Below are 18821 nucleotides of genomic sequence, written 5' to 3'. Positions count from 1 at the left end.
GGTGAGATTCTTAACAAAATCTCACCTACTATAATCCTAACAAAATTTCATGTCGTCCGATCGACCTCAAATTTGGCCAAAATGTGTTTCGCCACTTCCTGATTCCGAATATATATGTGGCTAAGTTACGTTCCCGGCCGGCCGGCCGCTCTTTGGAGCTTAATAGCTCCTAAACTAAAAAAGATATCGACTTGCGGTTTTCGGCAAAGGTTATATATCGGGTGAAAATTGCAACTTGGTGCATTGACCCCCCACGCCCCACCCCTCCTTCCGCCATTTTGAAGACCCCCCTTTTTTTGTTTTCTCAATAGCTCCGCTCCTATGGCATTCAGCGGACTCAAATTTTAGTATGTTATAGCTGGGCCTTAGAGCTTTCCATCAATACCAAACTTAAGGTCCCCCGACCCCCCTGACCCGAGCTATAAGGGTCCAAAAAAAATTTCTTAAAATGGCCATAACTCCGGTTCTAATTGTCAGAATTTAAAAAGTGAGGGCTTTTTGGAAAGCTCTCGTGAAATGCCACTTCCCCTTCTAACATCGCAAGTTCATAAAACCACCGCTAGGGGCGCTTTTTTTAAAAAGAAAATTTTTAAATCTTAAAAGTTAAATAACTCAAAAATTCCATTGTGCATCGGGCTGAAAATTTAGTATGTTGTAGCCGTTGATTATACCTATCAAACAAAAAAAACCTTAAGTCAATCTAAAACCCCTGACCCGAGCTATAAGGGGTCAAAGTTCGAACATTGACCGGCCTCTATCTCCGGTTCTAATTAACATAGCGACCTAAATTTTACCTTTTTGGTTTCGTCTCGATGAGCACTTTCAGATGGAAGTTCAAAAAGTCACCACAGGTGGCGCTGTGATAGCGTCAAAATTCATCGAAATTCAAAGTCACTTTTCTCAAAAACGGCATTGTGCAAGTTAATGAAATTTTAGTATGTTGTAGTCCAGTCTAGGACGTTTCCAAAATGGTGCGTATGCGCGCTGTGGTTAAAACAGAACCGGAGATATGAGGGGTCAAAGTTCACAAAATTCAAAAAATCATATCTCCGGTTCTATGTGACCGATTTTGATGAATGAGGGCTTAAACGAAAGATCTCACCAAATGCTATAACTTTCTAGAATATTTGAACTTCGTGGGACCAACACCAGGGGCGCCACAGTCGAAAAACCAATTTCAATATCACATAACCTCAATTATCTCGACTGTCGCTGAACCGATTTTGATGATTACTTCAACATAATTGTAGAGGATATTTGTCTCTACATTTCGTCCATACATCATTTTCCGCTCAGACTACGCTATCACTCCGATTTTGCCGTTTAAGTGTGAAAAAAATGATTTTTCCCATAAAAACGCTTTGAAATCACTCAGATGCCAATTTGACTGCCTCTACTCCACCAAGACACTTAAAATAGGGGTTTAAATGGAAAGTCCCGCAAAATACAACAATTCTTTGATATAGTTGAAGTTCAACAAATGAACACTTGGGGCACTCTGGATGAAAAAAACAAGTTAAGAAACAAAAAACCTCGCTTATCTTGGCTTCTGAGTAATCGATGAGATCATGTTCTATGGGAAAATTATAGAGTACATTCTGGTCTACATTTCACCCATATATCACTTTTGTGCCAGTTCATCCCAATCCTTGATATTTTGGTTTAAATACAAAATTTGCATAATTTCACGAATTTGATTCAAGATGACTGAATGGCGTCTCCCAACTTCAGCTCTAAATCGAATTTGCATGCACTCCGAGCTAGCTCACGTTAAGAATCTCACCTACATAAGCCGGTTAGGATTATCTGTCCCTTTTTGATTTTTTCTTACCAGTTTTGACTGTTTTACTTACTATTTTTGATTTTTGTACTTACCGTTTTTGATTTTTTATTTACCAAGTGATTTTTTCACTTGCCAAAATACTTACCAAAAATGTTTTAGCCTTTAATAAGTAAGGGCGCAAATGAAGGCTATTACAAAATGCCACGACTTTCTAGAACATTTGCAATTCGTTGGACCAGGGGGAGGCCTATTCCCTCAATGGACTGATGTGCTAGCATTATAATATTTTTAAATATGAAAAAATAGTCTTAGGATATGTATTTTAATAAATTGAAGTTAAATAAATTTATAGGGAAATATTCAATTGATCAAGTGTTAGGGTTATGATGCAAGTGTCTTGGGTTTGAATCCCTTTTAAGTGACCAGGAATTTTTCTAGGACTAAGAGTTTTCTGATTACATTCAGTATGTTTTACTGCACATTGATTCCATTAAAAATTTTATTTTTTATGAGTTGAATGTTACACTGAGAAAAAAAAACAGGGCTACGATTAACTTTTTTTCGTCATAACTTTAACACTTTTCGGGTGTAAAAATATATCAACATTTTTAATGTTAATTTTACACCTTTTGAGGATAAAATCAACATGAAAAAGGGGTAACTTTAACCCATAATACACCTCAAAAGGGTAATATTTACACCGATTTCGGATCAATACTGCAGGGCAAAATTAACATTTCCGGAATGTTATTTTGACTTTTTCGGATTTCTCTCACTCAGTGTATGAAAAGGTATGAAAGATTCGTATCAATCTTGGCGTCACCAATTTTAGAGTTCAAGGAGTTCAAGCTGGTAGTTCGGGATGAATTGGAGTCATAGTTGGTAGTCATTAATCGTTATGAGAAAATCTTTACTAGCAGTCCTTCTTATTAGTTGTGTTCCTGTTTGAACAACAATGAGATGCTCTGATGGTTGGACGGGTTTCTTGTTGAAGAGATTTTAGGGGAATTCATGTCATTGTTCCAACAACCAAGTCAAAGTTTGTGACTTCAAGTTGCTGTGTATAGTTTTGGAATCTTTTGAAATTTACAGTAACAATTCCGATGGCACATTTACATGACATTCGAACAGCCATGGCAATTTATTTGTTCTTTCTATCTTTCAGAGAAACACTTTCAAGGCTTTCCAGGGCCATACGTTTCATTGTACGTAGTAGAGGCTTTGAGAGAAGAAGAATGTATATCAATTTTTTGGTTTTCTGTTCACTATACAACAAAACGACCGAGATTTTGACTGAACTACTCAATTTAGAGTTTCTGTGATTTTTCCGGACATTTATTACATAAAACATTTTTCAATCTAAAAAACAAAAACTTATCATAATGGCGTACTGGTTGCAATTCTAAGATTGTACTCGCGAGAAATAATATAGGGAGAACAAAGGAAATAACAAAGGAGCAACATTGAACCATAACTCAACCACCCTATCACCCATTCTCATGGTGGTATTTCACTTCATCACTGACTTTCTAGAGATGCCGGGAGTAACTTTGAGCAAATACACCAAAATAGAGAACACTGTTATCTTGGGGTTGTTATGCCTTTTTGGGTGATACCCCATTCCAACTTTTGACGAAAATTCAAGAATTCAGCGCTTCTTGTTCATTCTTGGGGGAAAGTTTTCGCGCTGCAGGATTGTGTCCTCAGCCACGCAAGAGATTACACACAACGTAAGGAATTGCATTGTAAGTTGAATGGTAAAATGAATATCTCATCTTTATGCGACGTCTCTGCAATTTACAATGAATCCCCATGAACTCAGTCTACAATCATATGGTTGACATATATAAATCTTTATAAGAGGTGGTATACTACTTTGGTATAATATTACCGTTGGGGATTACATATAAATGATTTGAGTTAGTATTCGAAGTTTAGGGAGCAATCAGATACTTAACCCTTTAGGGACGAGGAGTAGTTTGATGGTCCACGTGTTACTTAACAAAGAACCTTTCCATGTTTTTATAATCAGAATAAATTTTATGGTTAGTGAAAGAATAACATTGAAAAAATAGCATTTTATTGGTAGAACTTTCGCTTTATGATTCTAATGTTATGTGTTCGAATCTCTTTTAGGTGGAATATACCGCATATTCAGGAAGAATTTCCATTAGGTCAGGTCAGGATACAGTCTACACTTAAACAAAAAATATTTATTGGATTAAACGGTTTGACGTGTGTCAATCCAGACGACACTTTAGTCATAAATAAACAGATAAGCGAGAGTCTAATGTACTACCATAATATTTAACATACACAGAAAAAAAATATTTTGTAAAAATGTTCGTAAATGTTTGTGAATTCCTATAGGGGAGTTACGAAATGCTGGTGAATCGTATAAGCCACAAACAAGTTCGTAAAAGTTTGTGCTTTTTTCACAAACATTGTTCGCAATATGATCACTTGACGAACATTCTTTTTGTACTTTTACAAACATTTGTTCGTAAATGTTCGTAATCACACAAAAATGTTCGTAAAATTTTGTCACTTGTTCGTAAATGTTCTAAAACAAACATTTACGAACAAATGACAAAATTTTACGGATATTTTTGTGTGTTTACGAACATTTACGAACAAATGTTTGTAAAAGTACAAAAAATGTTCGTGAAATGATCATGTTACGATCAATGTTTGTGAAAAAAAGTACAAACTTTTACGAACTTGTTTGTGGTTTATACGATTCACGAGCATTTTGTAACTCACCCATAGGAATTTACAAACATTTACGAGCATTTTTACAAAATATTTTTTTCTGTGTAGTTCTTTTCCGTCATCACTTAGTCCTGTATTAAGTGAGTTTTAAAACGCTAGATTTATTATTAAGATACCCCGTAGAGGAATTCTGTAACAACATGACAATGTCATATGAGAAATTTTGGTGGTGGATTCATGTGCAGGACAATATCACAGCGCAATGAGCATCGAATGGTCAGCCATTACAAGGAGCTTTATTAATTTCTTAGTAGTTGATAAGAATCTGATTATTGATATTTTTTATCGAATTTACTACATGAAAATTTTTAAATTTGTCATTTGACATTGTCATATTATTACAGAATTGCCTTGCATGACCCAAGATTAATTGCCTTCTAAACTTTGCATGAAATTACTGTTTCGAAGAATGAATAAATTGTTCGATTCAACAAATTTAAACAGCAATCGGGCAAGCAGAGAGAGCTTTATAGCAATTTTTAAATAACGTTTTTATTAGACTACCCAATTAATATTTCAATTTAATAGATTTTAGTATCATTAGACCTTTCTTTTATATTAGTGATAATGATAATATAATAATATTAGTCACATCAATGTAATAAAACTATTTCAATTAGCTACCGAATCAAGACAAGAATTTGGTCCGGTTCATGCTATATAATTTATCCATATTTAGCCAAAGTTTCATTCCTGAATGGGATCTTCTTCAAGGCATCAAAGAATCAAGAGAACAATTGTCATGGACATTACTCATTACAGTAGAACCCCGCTATAGGCCATCGCTCTATAGTCCACAAATTATCGACCCTTGATTTCAAAACAATGATTTTAAGTTAGGTTGTGTTTTTTTAGTACGAGACATGCAATGTTATCATAATAATTTTAATATTTTTGGCAAACTTTATTGAGTAGTTGTGATAACTGTGATCCATAATGAAGAGAGCGAGGACAAGTACTACAATCTATTGGTCGGACTATAGTGCGACCCAAGTGTCAAATCTGGAACCAAATATGGCTTATAGCGAGGCTCTACTGTAAGAGCACTCCTTATTACAGATTCTGGCGTAGACATTTTCTAATCCTGCAGCATTGAAGACTGATAGATGAGATGTGTAATGGTGCTAATGAAAAAATTAATGTGTTTTTTTTATCATTATACCGTTCGCAAGTGCTTCTGAATTATCGACTTTTCCTAAGGTTGGTTCTTGTCACGACTGTTTGACCATTTTAGAACACGGCAAGGACTCGAAAAAACAGTTAACACAGGAATCAACACAAAGAAAAGTCGATAATGCAGAAGCACGTCAAAATAAGTAATGTGCTAGAAACCATGCGCATTTTTCATTGGAATAACATCATACTGGATTACTAGAATATCAACTCACAAGGGGTACATACACTGAGAAAAAAGGGTGCAATTAACTTTTTTTCCTCGTAACTTTAACACTTTTTAGTTTACCTTAAACCACACCTAGCAAGGTTTCACCCGATTACAATGCCATCTGACATTAATTGAAATAACATGTGGGAACAGTTATAGTCTTTTTAATACTTGAGAACAGTAATGTGCTAAAAAAACATGCTCATTTTTTCATAGGAATAGCACCATTACACGTTTTGACACTCATTTTTGAATACATTTGTGCTATTTAACAACTTTTCACTTTTCTGGGGTCCTTAGATGTGTTTCGTGGAGGTGTTTATGGTTTTGAGAACGTTTTTTTTATTGACTGTTGCATACGTTTCTGTGATCCCAGTAAAGTTTCCATAATTCTGGCAGCGTTGTCTACTGAAAAATTGTTTGACATAAGTTCAAGTAGTGTAGACATGAAAATCAGTGTTTAAAACTAGGGTAGAGTCAGCCCTTTTGGCCATGTAAGCACTTTTGGCCACCTAAAGTAAAATCACTTTTGGCCACCTAAAGTAAAATCACATTGTAAGGCAATTATGAGTTTGTTTAGAACAGGAAAGTGGGTCTAATTTCGTGACCTCTAATCTAACGAATCAGAAAACCATATTTGATTTTGTATCGACTTGATTAATTCTAAGTTATTGAAAGAAATTCTCGACAAGGTAATCAATCACTAAAAAAACATGGATTCTTGAGAAATTTGTTAATGTTAAGAGAAATTGTTTTGCATTATTTCATATTTTTGATGAAAATATTTCATGTTATTCAATGAAAGTCCATTTCTTAATTAACTGAATTTTATTGTAATATCACCCTCATAAGATTTTCTAACAAATTAAATGAAAATCGGATGTGGCTAAAAGAGTTTACTTTTTGAGGCTGTGTTAGTACTTTTGGCCATTCATTTTCCCGTACATTTTAAACGTGGCGCACCTCGCGGATTTCAGTAAAACCAATTGTGACTTTTGACTGATTTTTACATCAAATAGAAAATGTGCAAAAAATCGTTTAAAATACACTAATAATCACATAAAATTGGTGTTAAATAAGAATAGGACTTGTGCTGTGTATTTGTAAAAGTTTTCGAGAGCTATTTCTTCTGTTATTTTATTAAAATTCTTTTGGAAACAAGTGTCCAAAAGTGCTTACACACAATGACCAAAAGTGCTTACAAAGTGTCCAAAAGTACTGAAATATGCATAGTTGTATAAAATACAATTTTTTACTAAAATATCCAAAAAATTTTGGAAATTCTCTTTGATTAATAGGAAGAAACGGCTTTAAGGTATCTTTGTACAAAATTTCATTTTATTTAAATAAAGATTATAAAAATTACAAGCACATGAAACCTTAAAGTGGCCAAAAGTATTTACTCCACCCTACTCAATGTTTATTACTGCCCCAGTCTCCTTTTGTGTTTATTTTCTACAATAAATTACCTCTCGATCAATAATTTATTTTCTTTGGTTTTTGGATTGCACACCCGCCTTAATGGTAAAATTTCCTTTTAGAGGTATACTTCAGTGGAACAAAAAGTTCTATAAAGAGATATAAATTATGATAGTTTGATATGAAATTATGATGTAGCGAAGCGGTTTCTTTCAGGGATGATAGCTTTACTTGCTGATTATAAAAAGGGTGTAGGGATTAGTGGGCTAGAGATTAGTATTTTCGAAGAAGGTACTATCTAAGTGGAGGATTTCAATGCTTAATTTTAAGTGTAAAAATGTAGACGAATTGATGAATTCTCAATCTCAACCCCTTGTGGCACTGTTGAATGGTAAGGGACGTAGAATATCATCTTGAGATTGCCGTCTGTGGGATGCACCTTTTGGAAAAGTGCTCAACCCCCCACTTATTGTATAGGTTGAATCAATATATGAAAGTTTGATTAGATTTTCTTCATATATATTTCTCTTGTGGATTTCACATCCCTCTGGGGGGAATTGACTTCGTCTTTCAATTTCTTATCATCCGCAAGGAAAACTTTTACTTTGATTCGCTCTCGCTTGCTCCTATATTCATCTTATTGCATTAAATTTTTTTCTTCTTTTTTTTCCACCCCAAGAGTACAGTGGAAAATTCTTTTTCATCCACACACATACTCAAATAGAGTGAGAGAGAGATTGTTGGTCATGACGATTGTTTGAAAACGTGTTATGGATAAAGTTTATCCACTGGAATAACTAATAAAGCTTCCTCAGCAGAACGTGACTTTCTACACAAGTCATTTTTATATAAAACCACCCTCATTGCCTTTAATTCATTCTATTGCCTGCAAACACAATTTTCTGTTGGATACCCAAAGATCTGGGGAGAAGATGAGAGACATCGCAGTTTTTCGAGGGGGTGAATAAGAACATTCTCGCAGTATGAGTTTTTGGAGAACTTTTTCTTTTTCTTTTTTTTTGCTTCTCTTGCCATGCGAGGAGAATATCTCACAAACTGTCTACCTATAGTTTTATCGAAGAGAAAAATCTCTGATATAATATTATTATCCCCACACAATGTATTTTCCCGGCTGCGCATGCGACACTTGGTCCTACTTTCTCGAGAGCATGATGATGTGGGTGGAAGTGAGAGGGAAAAGCATAATTCGTGTATGAAATACACACATTCTCCTTAGAACGACGATCGGTGAATGTGGCTGGGATGAAATTTCATCGTCATAACTTTTCTTGGAGCGCATAGTGGGTTGTATTGGTCGGATTTTCCATCTCGCTCTGTGTCGGAAAATATGAAATGATATCGCAATGTACATAGAAATTTCCTTTTCTGATGGGCCTCCTGCAGATGGAAAAGTCCCGCCTCCCATGGAATATCTTTCCACGGTTATGGGCGAAGTGTATGTGGGGCAAATATGAAAATGAAATTATATTTGGAACGTCCCACTTCCAAGTAGATGCGCAATTTTCCTTTTCGTATGAAGGTGTAAACGTTGGATTTTGATATTTGAAATTTTACTTTGTTTTTCCAAAACCGTTATGTCCGTTACACACTGAACTACTTCTTGAATGTTTGAAATTTATATATTCTACTTCGCTATAGCAGTAGACTTTTGAAGCAAAGAAAATTACATGGAAATCGATATTGAGATTCACAGAAATTTCAGTGAAAGTCTCACAGCTAAATGAGGGATAATATACATATAGCCCAATTGAGATAGTCGAGGTTGGGGTTTGGTTGGAGTACTTGAACGCATATTAACTTTTTCATGTTTCTTTTGCCAAATTAGGGTATAGGGGAAAGTACTCTCATTTCGAACGTTCATGCCTTCAAATAATGCGAATTTCTTTTATTTTTCCAAAGAGAATTACACATAATTGTCATGCAATTATGAATAATTGATGATAAGCTAACTAATATTTAATAGTAATGTTCAAGTCTCTTAAGAAAAACAAAAGAAAATTCACATTAGTCGAAGGCATGATCATTCGAAAGGAGAGCACTTTCCTCTAATGAGGTAATTTTGAACAGAACATAAACTTGGACTTTGAGATTTTCTCACAGTGTCAGATAGGCAAGGAGAAATAGCAGACTGAAAATGAGTAGGGGAAAGTGCTCTCCCTTCGAACGTTCATACCTTCGAATAATGTGAATTTTCTTCTAGTTTTCTAAAGAGACTTAAACATTTTTATTAAATATTAGCTGGCTTATCATCAATTGTTGATAATTTCGTGATAATTTAGTGTAAATCTCTTACGAAAAGCAAAAGAAATTCACGTTATTCGAAAGCATGAACATGAACGTTCGAAGGGAGAACACTTTACCCTACGGGTAAGTGAGCAATCTTATAAGTGAGCAAATCTTAAAGTTCAAATTTATGTTTCTTTTTTAAAGATATGTAAATAGTGTTGCAGACGCAGACCTGCTTTTGTGCACTCTGCTTAAGGGCTTAAATCAGAGGTGAGTAAGAACCGTTTGAAACCAAACAAATGTCAAATGAAAATGGTATGTCAATGGTGAAAACGCTACCTGGATAAACTTATTTTGACGTTTATTCGGTTTCAAACGGTTCTTGCTCATCCCTGGCTCAAGTAGACTCAGGCTGATCCTAGAGAATATTTAGTCTCCAAAATTTGGCAGTAATTATTTATCCCAAACTATCACTCACTAAAGCCCAAAATAGACACGGAGATCGGCTTAGGGATCAGCCCGAAAAAGGAGGATTGGTGTCGATACACTCAAGGATCATAAGGTCTAGTGAAATTTACGAGGATTTGTGACATCAGCGCCAGTGGCAAAAATATAAAACTTCACTTTGGGTGTTTTTGGGTACTTTTCGAAATGTCAATTGGGTGAGTAAAACATGGCGAGTAAATACGCAATGTTGCAAAATCATAAAATGCATGAAGTTTGGAGTAATGGAAAGGTCCGAGTGTTCCTGTCTGTATGCAAAATCCGTTGATGCTGGTCATAAGAAGTCTTTCAGCAATCAAGGTTTGCACATTTAATAGAAATTTACGCAGAAAACGCTTAGTCTTGTCCTAAATCCTCAGTGTATTATAGTTTAGGCTGATCTTTTACAGCCAACTTTTTCGAGTTGAGTATTTTCGAGGATCAGCCTGTGTCGATTTTTGGCATAAGGGTTAGGATCATCGTTTAGAGGTCATTTGCAAATCTTTCCTTTACTTAATCTTTCACTGCCAAGTTTTACAGGATAAATATTCTCGAGACTCAGCCTGGGTCTATTTAGGTCCTTTAGGAATGCTGTACAGGGCTCCACTGGGTTAGTGCGGTGATTTAGTGAAATTGACATATTATCTCTATACTTCAGATGAGAAACGCATTTACGCCATTCACATTAAAAAATCTGAGAGAAAAATTGAGTTTTTTTTAATTATTATTTTAAATGACTTTTTGTTTATTTTATTCAAATCACTAGGGATTATGCATCAAGGTCAAGCACTGCTGTAATCAATATATTGTAAAAAATGGAACAGAATATCATCACCGCCGACTTTACAAAAGACTTCATCAGGCAAGGCGTCAGAAATCCCGAATCAGTAGTCGTATAAGTCGATGATTTTGTAAACTAAAACAAATGATTAGGATACGATGAAAGTGAATCTTAAATTAATTCCTGTAATGAGCTTTGGCTGTGATGACTTACAGATCGGCAAATCGGCTGATTGCTTCGATCGCGGCGATCAGTAATCATGACCGAGGTGAAACATCCTCACACTGAATAAGGCTTGCATTTATCCTCACGAGAGCTGAATGGAGAGACCGAGGAGGAGACATTAATGAATCCGATACGGTGGCACTCTTCACAGATGGTTCACGAGTGGAGGGATCCTCCGGAGCCGGGTACCACTGTCCAGAGTTCAGAATTGGCGGGTGAGTGCCACTCAAACGGTATATACTACTGTATTCTAGGTTGAAGTCACAGCAATCCTAATTGGGGTTCAGATTATCTTTATTTATCTTATCTTTATTATTTATTTATTATCTTTATCTATTTATCGTCATTAGTGTTGGAACAAACCTCGAGCGTAATAGCAAACCTCACCTGAGGGTAATTGGTTGATTCCGTTGATTCGAGTGTTAGATTTTAGTTGTGACAACGCTTATTATGTGTCCTGGTAACACTTTGTCTGTCTATAACAAGTTCCCTTAATTGTGGGAGTAGGCAATATTGGCTGTAATCAAGACGTCTTTTTCTGTTTCTTGATAAGGCCGTTATTGATAAGACGGCGGCAGTCACAACTATAAAACGTTATGGAAAGAAATATCACAACAATTTAGACCTGTACACTGAGAGAAAACGGGTGTGCGATTAAGTTTTCTTCCTCATAACCTTAACACTTTTTAGGTGTAAAAATATATCAACATTTTTTAATGTTAATTTTACACCTTTTTAAGGGTAAAATTAACATTAAAAAGGGTAACTTTAACCCCCAATACACCTAAAAGCGTAATATTTACACCGATTTTGGATCAATACTGCAGGGTAAAATTAACATTGCCGGAATGTTATTTTAACTTTTTCGTATTTCTCTCAGTGTATGGGTAACTCTGTAACAGTATGACAATGTCATATGATAAATTTAAAATTTTTTATGTAGTAAATTTGGAAGAACTAATTGAAAATGTGGATCATATCAGTTACTGAGTGTTTCACAGAGATGTTTACAGTGGCCATTAGATGCTCACTGGGCTTTAGTATATATACTCTTACTCCAGAATTTAGTATGAAAATTTGTCATGACCTTGTCATACTGTTGCAGAATTCCCCTATTATATTTTTCATATTATATTTTAATTTTCTTTCATGGCAAATTTATATGAAAATTTCCATGTTGGATGAGTGAAAAATCCTGATTCTTTTATTGGTATGCTTTCATTTCTGAATCACTTTTGAATAAATAAATCAAATCACTGTGGTTGTCTAAACAATAAATTAAACTGATGCATTCAACACAAATTAATTTGTTGCCTCAGAGAGTCTAAAATTCATCTATAAAATTTTTATGATACTTTAGCATGTTTGAGGAATAAAGGCCAGGAAAATGTGTGATTTATGGTCAATCTGTGTGTGGCATAAACAGATTTTTAATTTCCTATTGGAAATATAAAAGTTTACTCCTTCCTCTCCCATCTACCATGCTTGAACTTTCCAACCATAAAGAAAATAAAGGGAAATTGAAACTCAAAGATCGATTTATTTGTCTTGCAAGAACTCAAATTCATCTGCCTCTTTTTTTTATGAAACTTTTCTGATTGCCAAGTTGAATTATGCTTTATTCGTTTTGAAAACTATTAACGTCAGGGAAATTTTGGGCAGAATTTGAAAAATTGATCTTGTGTATATATATATACCTGTGATGTAACCTCAATAACATACCCTAATTATTTTGAATAAAATATAAAGCGCCATAAAAAGCCACTGCTACGTCTACGAATATTCTAAATAAGAATTTGTGTAGAATGAAATAACTTTAGAGAAAGATGTGAGGAAGCATCTGAAATTTTCCATGAATATGAAATGCCTCTTAGGTCGGAAGATCTATGTATTATATATATATGGCGAAAGGTGATACGGTATATATGTTGTGTTAATAATAACTATAAAATAGGACGTTCACACAGAATTACACCCCTTTTCTTCATATTCCCGGTATAACCGAGTTTATGACACTCAACTCCTATGGCATCCACATTAAGATTTCTACGTCTGGGAGATAATAAGGGTTGAAATTAAATTTAATTGAATTTCTCCAAGGTAAATGCTCCATTCACGCTCATACTGGCACAGAGTGAGGAAATGAAATCATCTTAAATACGTACGTTAATTTCGTATTATATGTATAAAATTATTTAATACAAAAGACTCCCTTTTCTGCAGTGTCTTCTTCATCTCTTTATTCGTCACTGTAAATGATGGTTGGAGGTCGTTACGTGATAACATGAATATTATGGGGGAAATGGCGTTAAATTAATGAAAATTTTGAATAAGATGCTTGAAAATTAGATTAATTTTAGTCATAATATGAATACTAAATTGTATGCAGTGGAACAAATGAATCGTTAGTCTTCTATTTTAATGGTCTAATTTGTTATAAGTATGTTGTTATTCGGCCAAGTTGCGAATCCTTACTGAACCTTAATTTTCAGAACCTTAGTGTTCTTTTAAGGGGTTATGTGGGTCGAAAAGATTGGAAAACATCATGTTTTCCCTAATTTTTTTCGTTATAAAAACTTTTTATTTTAATTTAAGTTCTTAACCCTTTAACGACGTGACACTTTTTACGGACTGCAAATCAACAATAAAAATTAAACTGAGAAACATAATCGATGATAAGTCTTACATCTAACCTTGAAAAGTCCAACAGAGTCTGATTCGGTGTATTTTGTGCTTCTATGGATGATAGGGACAAAAATACCCAAACATTTAAGTAATTTTTCTGACAATAACCAATGAATAATATTTTTCGCTTTAATAAAAAAATATTACGTATGAGTATTATAGTTTATATTACCAAAAGGTTTTCGCTTAAAAAAAATTGGAAGTATAAAAAATAAATAAAATCAATTATGAATTTGAGAATTTAAATTTCGCTATTTTTTAGCTTAAATATTTACTATATAGCAAATAGCTAGAGACTTGCAAAAAATATTCTAGATTCCTTTAACCTTCTACTTCACAATTATGTACAGACATAAGAAAAAAATAACTTTAGGTAGTCAGGAAAAATTATTTTCTTTATGGGACATCGGTGTTCCTATCGTCCTTAAAAGGTTAAGTAAATAAAAGTACAACATTTAAACTATATTTTCAGAAATTTTCATTTAAAAATCATTAAAATTCAGCCGTTGAGATCTGCGATGGAATGATGACTTTTCGACACTATCGAATCGGTAATATCGATAAATCTATATATGCTAGATTAAGTGAATACCGACCTTTTACGCATTGTTGGGCTATTCATTGCAACATCCTTAAGAGAATGAGACTGTTGATTAACATTTATATTAGTTACAGAAAGTGCAGCTATTATTTAAATTTTTCAGAATCGACAGTCGATAGTATCGAAAAGGGACAGATAATCCTAACCGGCTTATGTAGGTGAGATTCTTAACGTGAGCTAACTCGGAGTGCATGCAAATTCGATTTGATGCTGAAGTAGGGAGACGCCATTCAGTTATCTTGAACCAAATTCGTGAAATTATACAAGTTTTGTATTTGAACCAAAATGTCAAGGATTTGGATGAACTGACAGAAAAGTGTTATATGGGTGAAATGTAGACCAGAATGTTCTCTATAATTTTGCCGTAGAACTTGAACTCATCGATTACTCAGAAGCCAAGATAAGCGAGGTTTTTTGTTTCTTAACTCGTTTTTTCATCCAGAGTGCCCCAAGTGTTCATTTGTTGAACTTCAACTAAATCAAAGAATTGTTGTATTTTGCGGGACTTTCCATTTAAACCCCTATTTTAAGTGTCTTGGTGGAGTAGAGGCAGTCAAATTGGCATCTGAGTGATTTCAAAGCGTTATTATGGGAAAAATCAATTTTTTCACACTTAAACGGCAAAATCGGAGTGATAGCGTAGTCTGAGCGGAAAATGATGTATGGACGAAATATAGAGACAAATGTGCTCTACAATTATGTTGAAGTAATCATCAAAATCGGTTCAGCGACAGTCGAGATAATTGAGGTTATGTGATATTGAAATTGGTTTTTCGACTGTGGCGCCCCTGGTGTTGGTCCCACGAAGTTCAAACATTCTAGAAAGTTGTAGCATTTGGTGAGATCTTTCGTTTAAGCCCTCATTCATCAAAATCGGTCACATAGAACCGGAGATATGATTTTTTGAATTTCGTGAACTTTGGCCCCTCATATCTCCGGTTCTATTGAAACCACAGCGCGCATACGCACCATTTTGGAAACGTCCTAGACTGGACTACAACATACTAAAATTTCATTAACTTGCACAATGCCGTTTTTGAGAAAAGTGACTTTGAATTTCGATGAATTTTGACGCTATCACAGCGCCACCTGTGGTGACTTTTTGAACTTCCATCTGAAAGTGCTCATCGAGACGAAACCAAAAAGGTAAAATTTAGGTCGCTATGTTAATTAGAACCGGAGATAGAGGCCGGTCAATGTTCGAACTTTGACCCCTTATAGCTCGGGTCAGGGGTTATGGATCGACTTAAGGTTTTTTTTGTTTGATAGGTATAATCAACGGCTACAACATACTAAATTTTCAGCCCGATGCACAATGGAATTTTCGAGTTATTTAACTTTTAAGATTTAAAAATTTTCTTTTTAAAAAAAGCGCCCCTAGCGGTGGTTTTATGAACTTTCGATGTTAGAAGGGGAAGTGGAATTTCACGAGAGCTTTCCAAAAAGCCCTCACTTTTTAAATTCTGACAATTAGAACCGGAGTTATGGCCATTTTAAGAAATTTTTTTTGGACCCTTATAGCTCGGGTCAGGGGGGTCGGGGGACCTTAAGTTTGGTATTGATGGAAAGCTCTAAGGCCCAGCTATAACATACTAAAATTTGAGTCCGCTGAATGCCATAGGGGCGGAGCTATTGAGAAAACAAAAAAAGGGGGGTCTTCAAAATGGCGGAAGGAGGGGTGGGGGGTGGGGGGTCTATGCACCAAGTTGCAATTTTCACCCGATATATAACCTTTGCCGAAAACCGCAAGTCGATATCTTTTTTAGTTTAGGAGCTATTAAGCTCCAAAGAGCGGCCGGCCGGCCGGCCGGGAACGTAAATTAGCCACATATATATTCGTGATCAGGAAGTGCTGAAACACATTTTGGCCAAATTTGAGGTCGATCGGACGACATGAAATTTTGTTAGGATTATAGTAGGTGAGATTGTTAAGAATCTCACCTAATAAGTTAGGGTAAGTGTGCCAAATTCCGGCTAGCTTGCAATTTCGGCCACCTTTTTTGTTCCTCGAATTTCCATGAATTTTTAGTTTTTACATACTCTAGAGATTATACAATGCAAAAGAATAACAAAAAATGTAGTTTCGACAAAGGAGATGACGTGAAAAAAATATTGGAAGAATTCCCAAAGGGCAAAAAACTATGAGAATGAAGGTGGCCGAAATAGAGCACCACAGCTATGTCTATATTTTTATTCATTTTAAAATGTATTAAGAATGATTTTGAGTAAATAAAGACGGTAAACTCTTTACAAAGTTCCAAGCAACACTCTTACAAAAGAAAGAATAAAAAAATCCATTTGTATTTAAAATATTACATATCAAACTTGATACTTTGACGCTTGCATGCAACTATGCCGAAATTTGGCACACTTACCCTATCATGTCACTCGTGATTTTCAGAGACTTACTTTGAAAAACATGCTTTTCTTTTTTGGCAGAATTTTATACAAAAAATACAACTTTCGTCGTATTTTACACCACGTTTTGTGTTACAAAATAAGTTGTGATTAAGATAAAAATAATCCTATCGTTCAAGTACGAGTTTAACTCATCATCTAACAAAAAATATTTAGTTTTTTTTATGTCAGAAACATTGTTCTTTTTCGAAAATTGTCTTCGAAAATTAAGTCCCAGTGGCTGAATTTTTAAAATTCTTAAATGAAAATTTCAGAAAAATATTGGTTAGGGTAAGTGTGCCTAATTTCGGCATAGTTGCATATAAGCACCAAAGTCCTAAGTTTGAAATGCAATATATTTAATTCATATTGATATTTTTTGTTACTTCCTTTTCGGAAAGGTTGTGTGAAACCTTGAAAACTAGTTTATCATCTTTGTTTTCTTTAATTCACTTCCTAAAATATTGAAAAATTAATAAAAATGTGGACATTGATTTGGGTAGTATTCCGGCCACTTTGAGTGAAATACAGGCCACTATAACGATGTTTAAGGCTGCCGGAGCTGACACAACTATATTTCTTCAAATTCACTGAATTTCACATGTTCTATTTCCAACCTCCCCAAACCTTACCGATCAACCACCTCCCTCTTCTCCAAATAACAACCACCTTTTTCCCTTAGTAATATTCTTACAAAGATCATTTATTTCTTATAGTTTCTTCTTACACTCCCGAGCCCCACTTCCCAAGATCTTCATTTCACTGTACTATTAGAAAATATAGTTATTTGTGGGCCCATGTGAAGATAAAATTTAATTTACAAAGAAATATATAAATCTACATGCAAGGTACTTAAGGTTTTTCAGTATGATGTGTAGAGGTGCTCAGAGGCCTGGAGTAATGACATGACTCGAAGCTTTCCGGTACTCATCTCTTTTGTAGGTTAAGTTTGTAGTCAAGTCTGATGGGATTTCCTACTAGCCGGCCAGTGTCTTTCGGGAAATTCTACCTTCCAGGTATTCTAACGATGGCACTGCGTTGTTTCATGAATTCTCTATCGATCTTCTCTGAGCCCTGTGGTAACCGGAGAATCTACAGAGTATGGCTGGATAATTCAGGGGCGCACGTGATCCGTAAAGACGATGTTTCCATAAGCACTATTCCCTCCGTAGGAATAATGAATCCAATTCCGCATAGCTCCTTCTTCCTTGCACACGCAGATCAGGGGGGCACTCACTCATTCTCCTCGGGGAATGGGGAATCTACTTTTTTCTAATTTTTGAGGAGAATCACTTTATTAAAACTTAGTAAAAGTTTTGGGAGCTGAGCTCCCTCCAGCTTCACAACTCATTCCTCACTGCCCTCTCGACAGCGGGAGGGGACGATATATCACCACCGGTACCACAAGATAGGCACTCACACAGAGACAGACACAAAACATAGAATCCCGAAGATCGCCAAATAATTGAGCGGCTAGTGTTACGCCGCATTGGAAATATTTTTAAATTTTTAAAAATGGAAAAACGACCGTAATACCACCTTTTTTCTGACCACGTTTTGTGATGGAACGGATAGAAAATTTCAAAACGTCATACGGAACGAGTTTAATATTTAGCTTAATACGTTTATATGACCCACAATCCCTGAGATCTTCCGTGTAATTTGTCCTGAAGATCTGAAGAGTAGAATCTCAAATTTACGCGCAGATTCCCGTAGCAATTTGCCCTTCCTGAACTCTTCCAAGGCTTTTTAACATAATCTTTTTCATAGAATCGATGTTTTTTTTTCTCTGGACATTGTAAACCTTAGAAATTGGAAAAATAAATAAAATTAATAACAAATTTGGGAAAGTAAAAGATATTGCCGGAATAGGCAACACTACCTCACCGGAGAGACGCTCACAATTTTTTTTTATGCGAAATGCAGGATCCAGCTGGGAAATTTTACCCGAAATTTGAAGATTGATTCACTATTAACATAAACAAAAACAATCTTTAATGAAGACTAATCAATTTTCATTAAAAAACACCAAAGGAAAACCTTT

This window comes from Phlebotomus papatasi, chromosome 3, assembly GCF_024763615.1.
Source record: "Phlebotomus papatasi isolate M1 chromosome 3, Ppap_2.1, whole genome shotgun sequence".
NCBI classification, from domain to species: domain Eukaryota; kingdom Metazoa; phylum Arthropoda; class Insecta; order Diptera; family Psychodidae; genus Phlebotomus; species Phlebotomus papatasi.
This window is presented reverse-complemented; position numbering follows the sequence as displayed.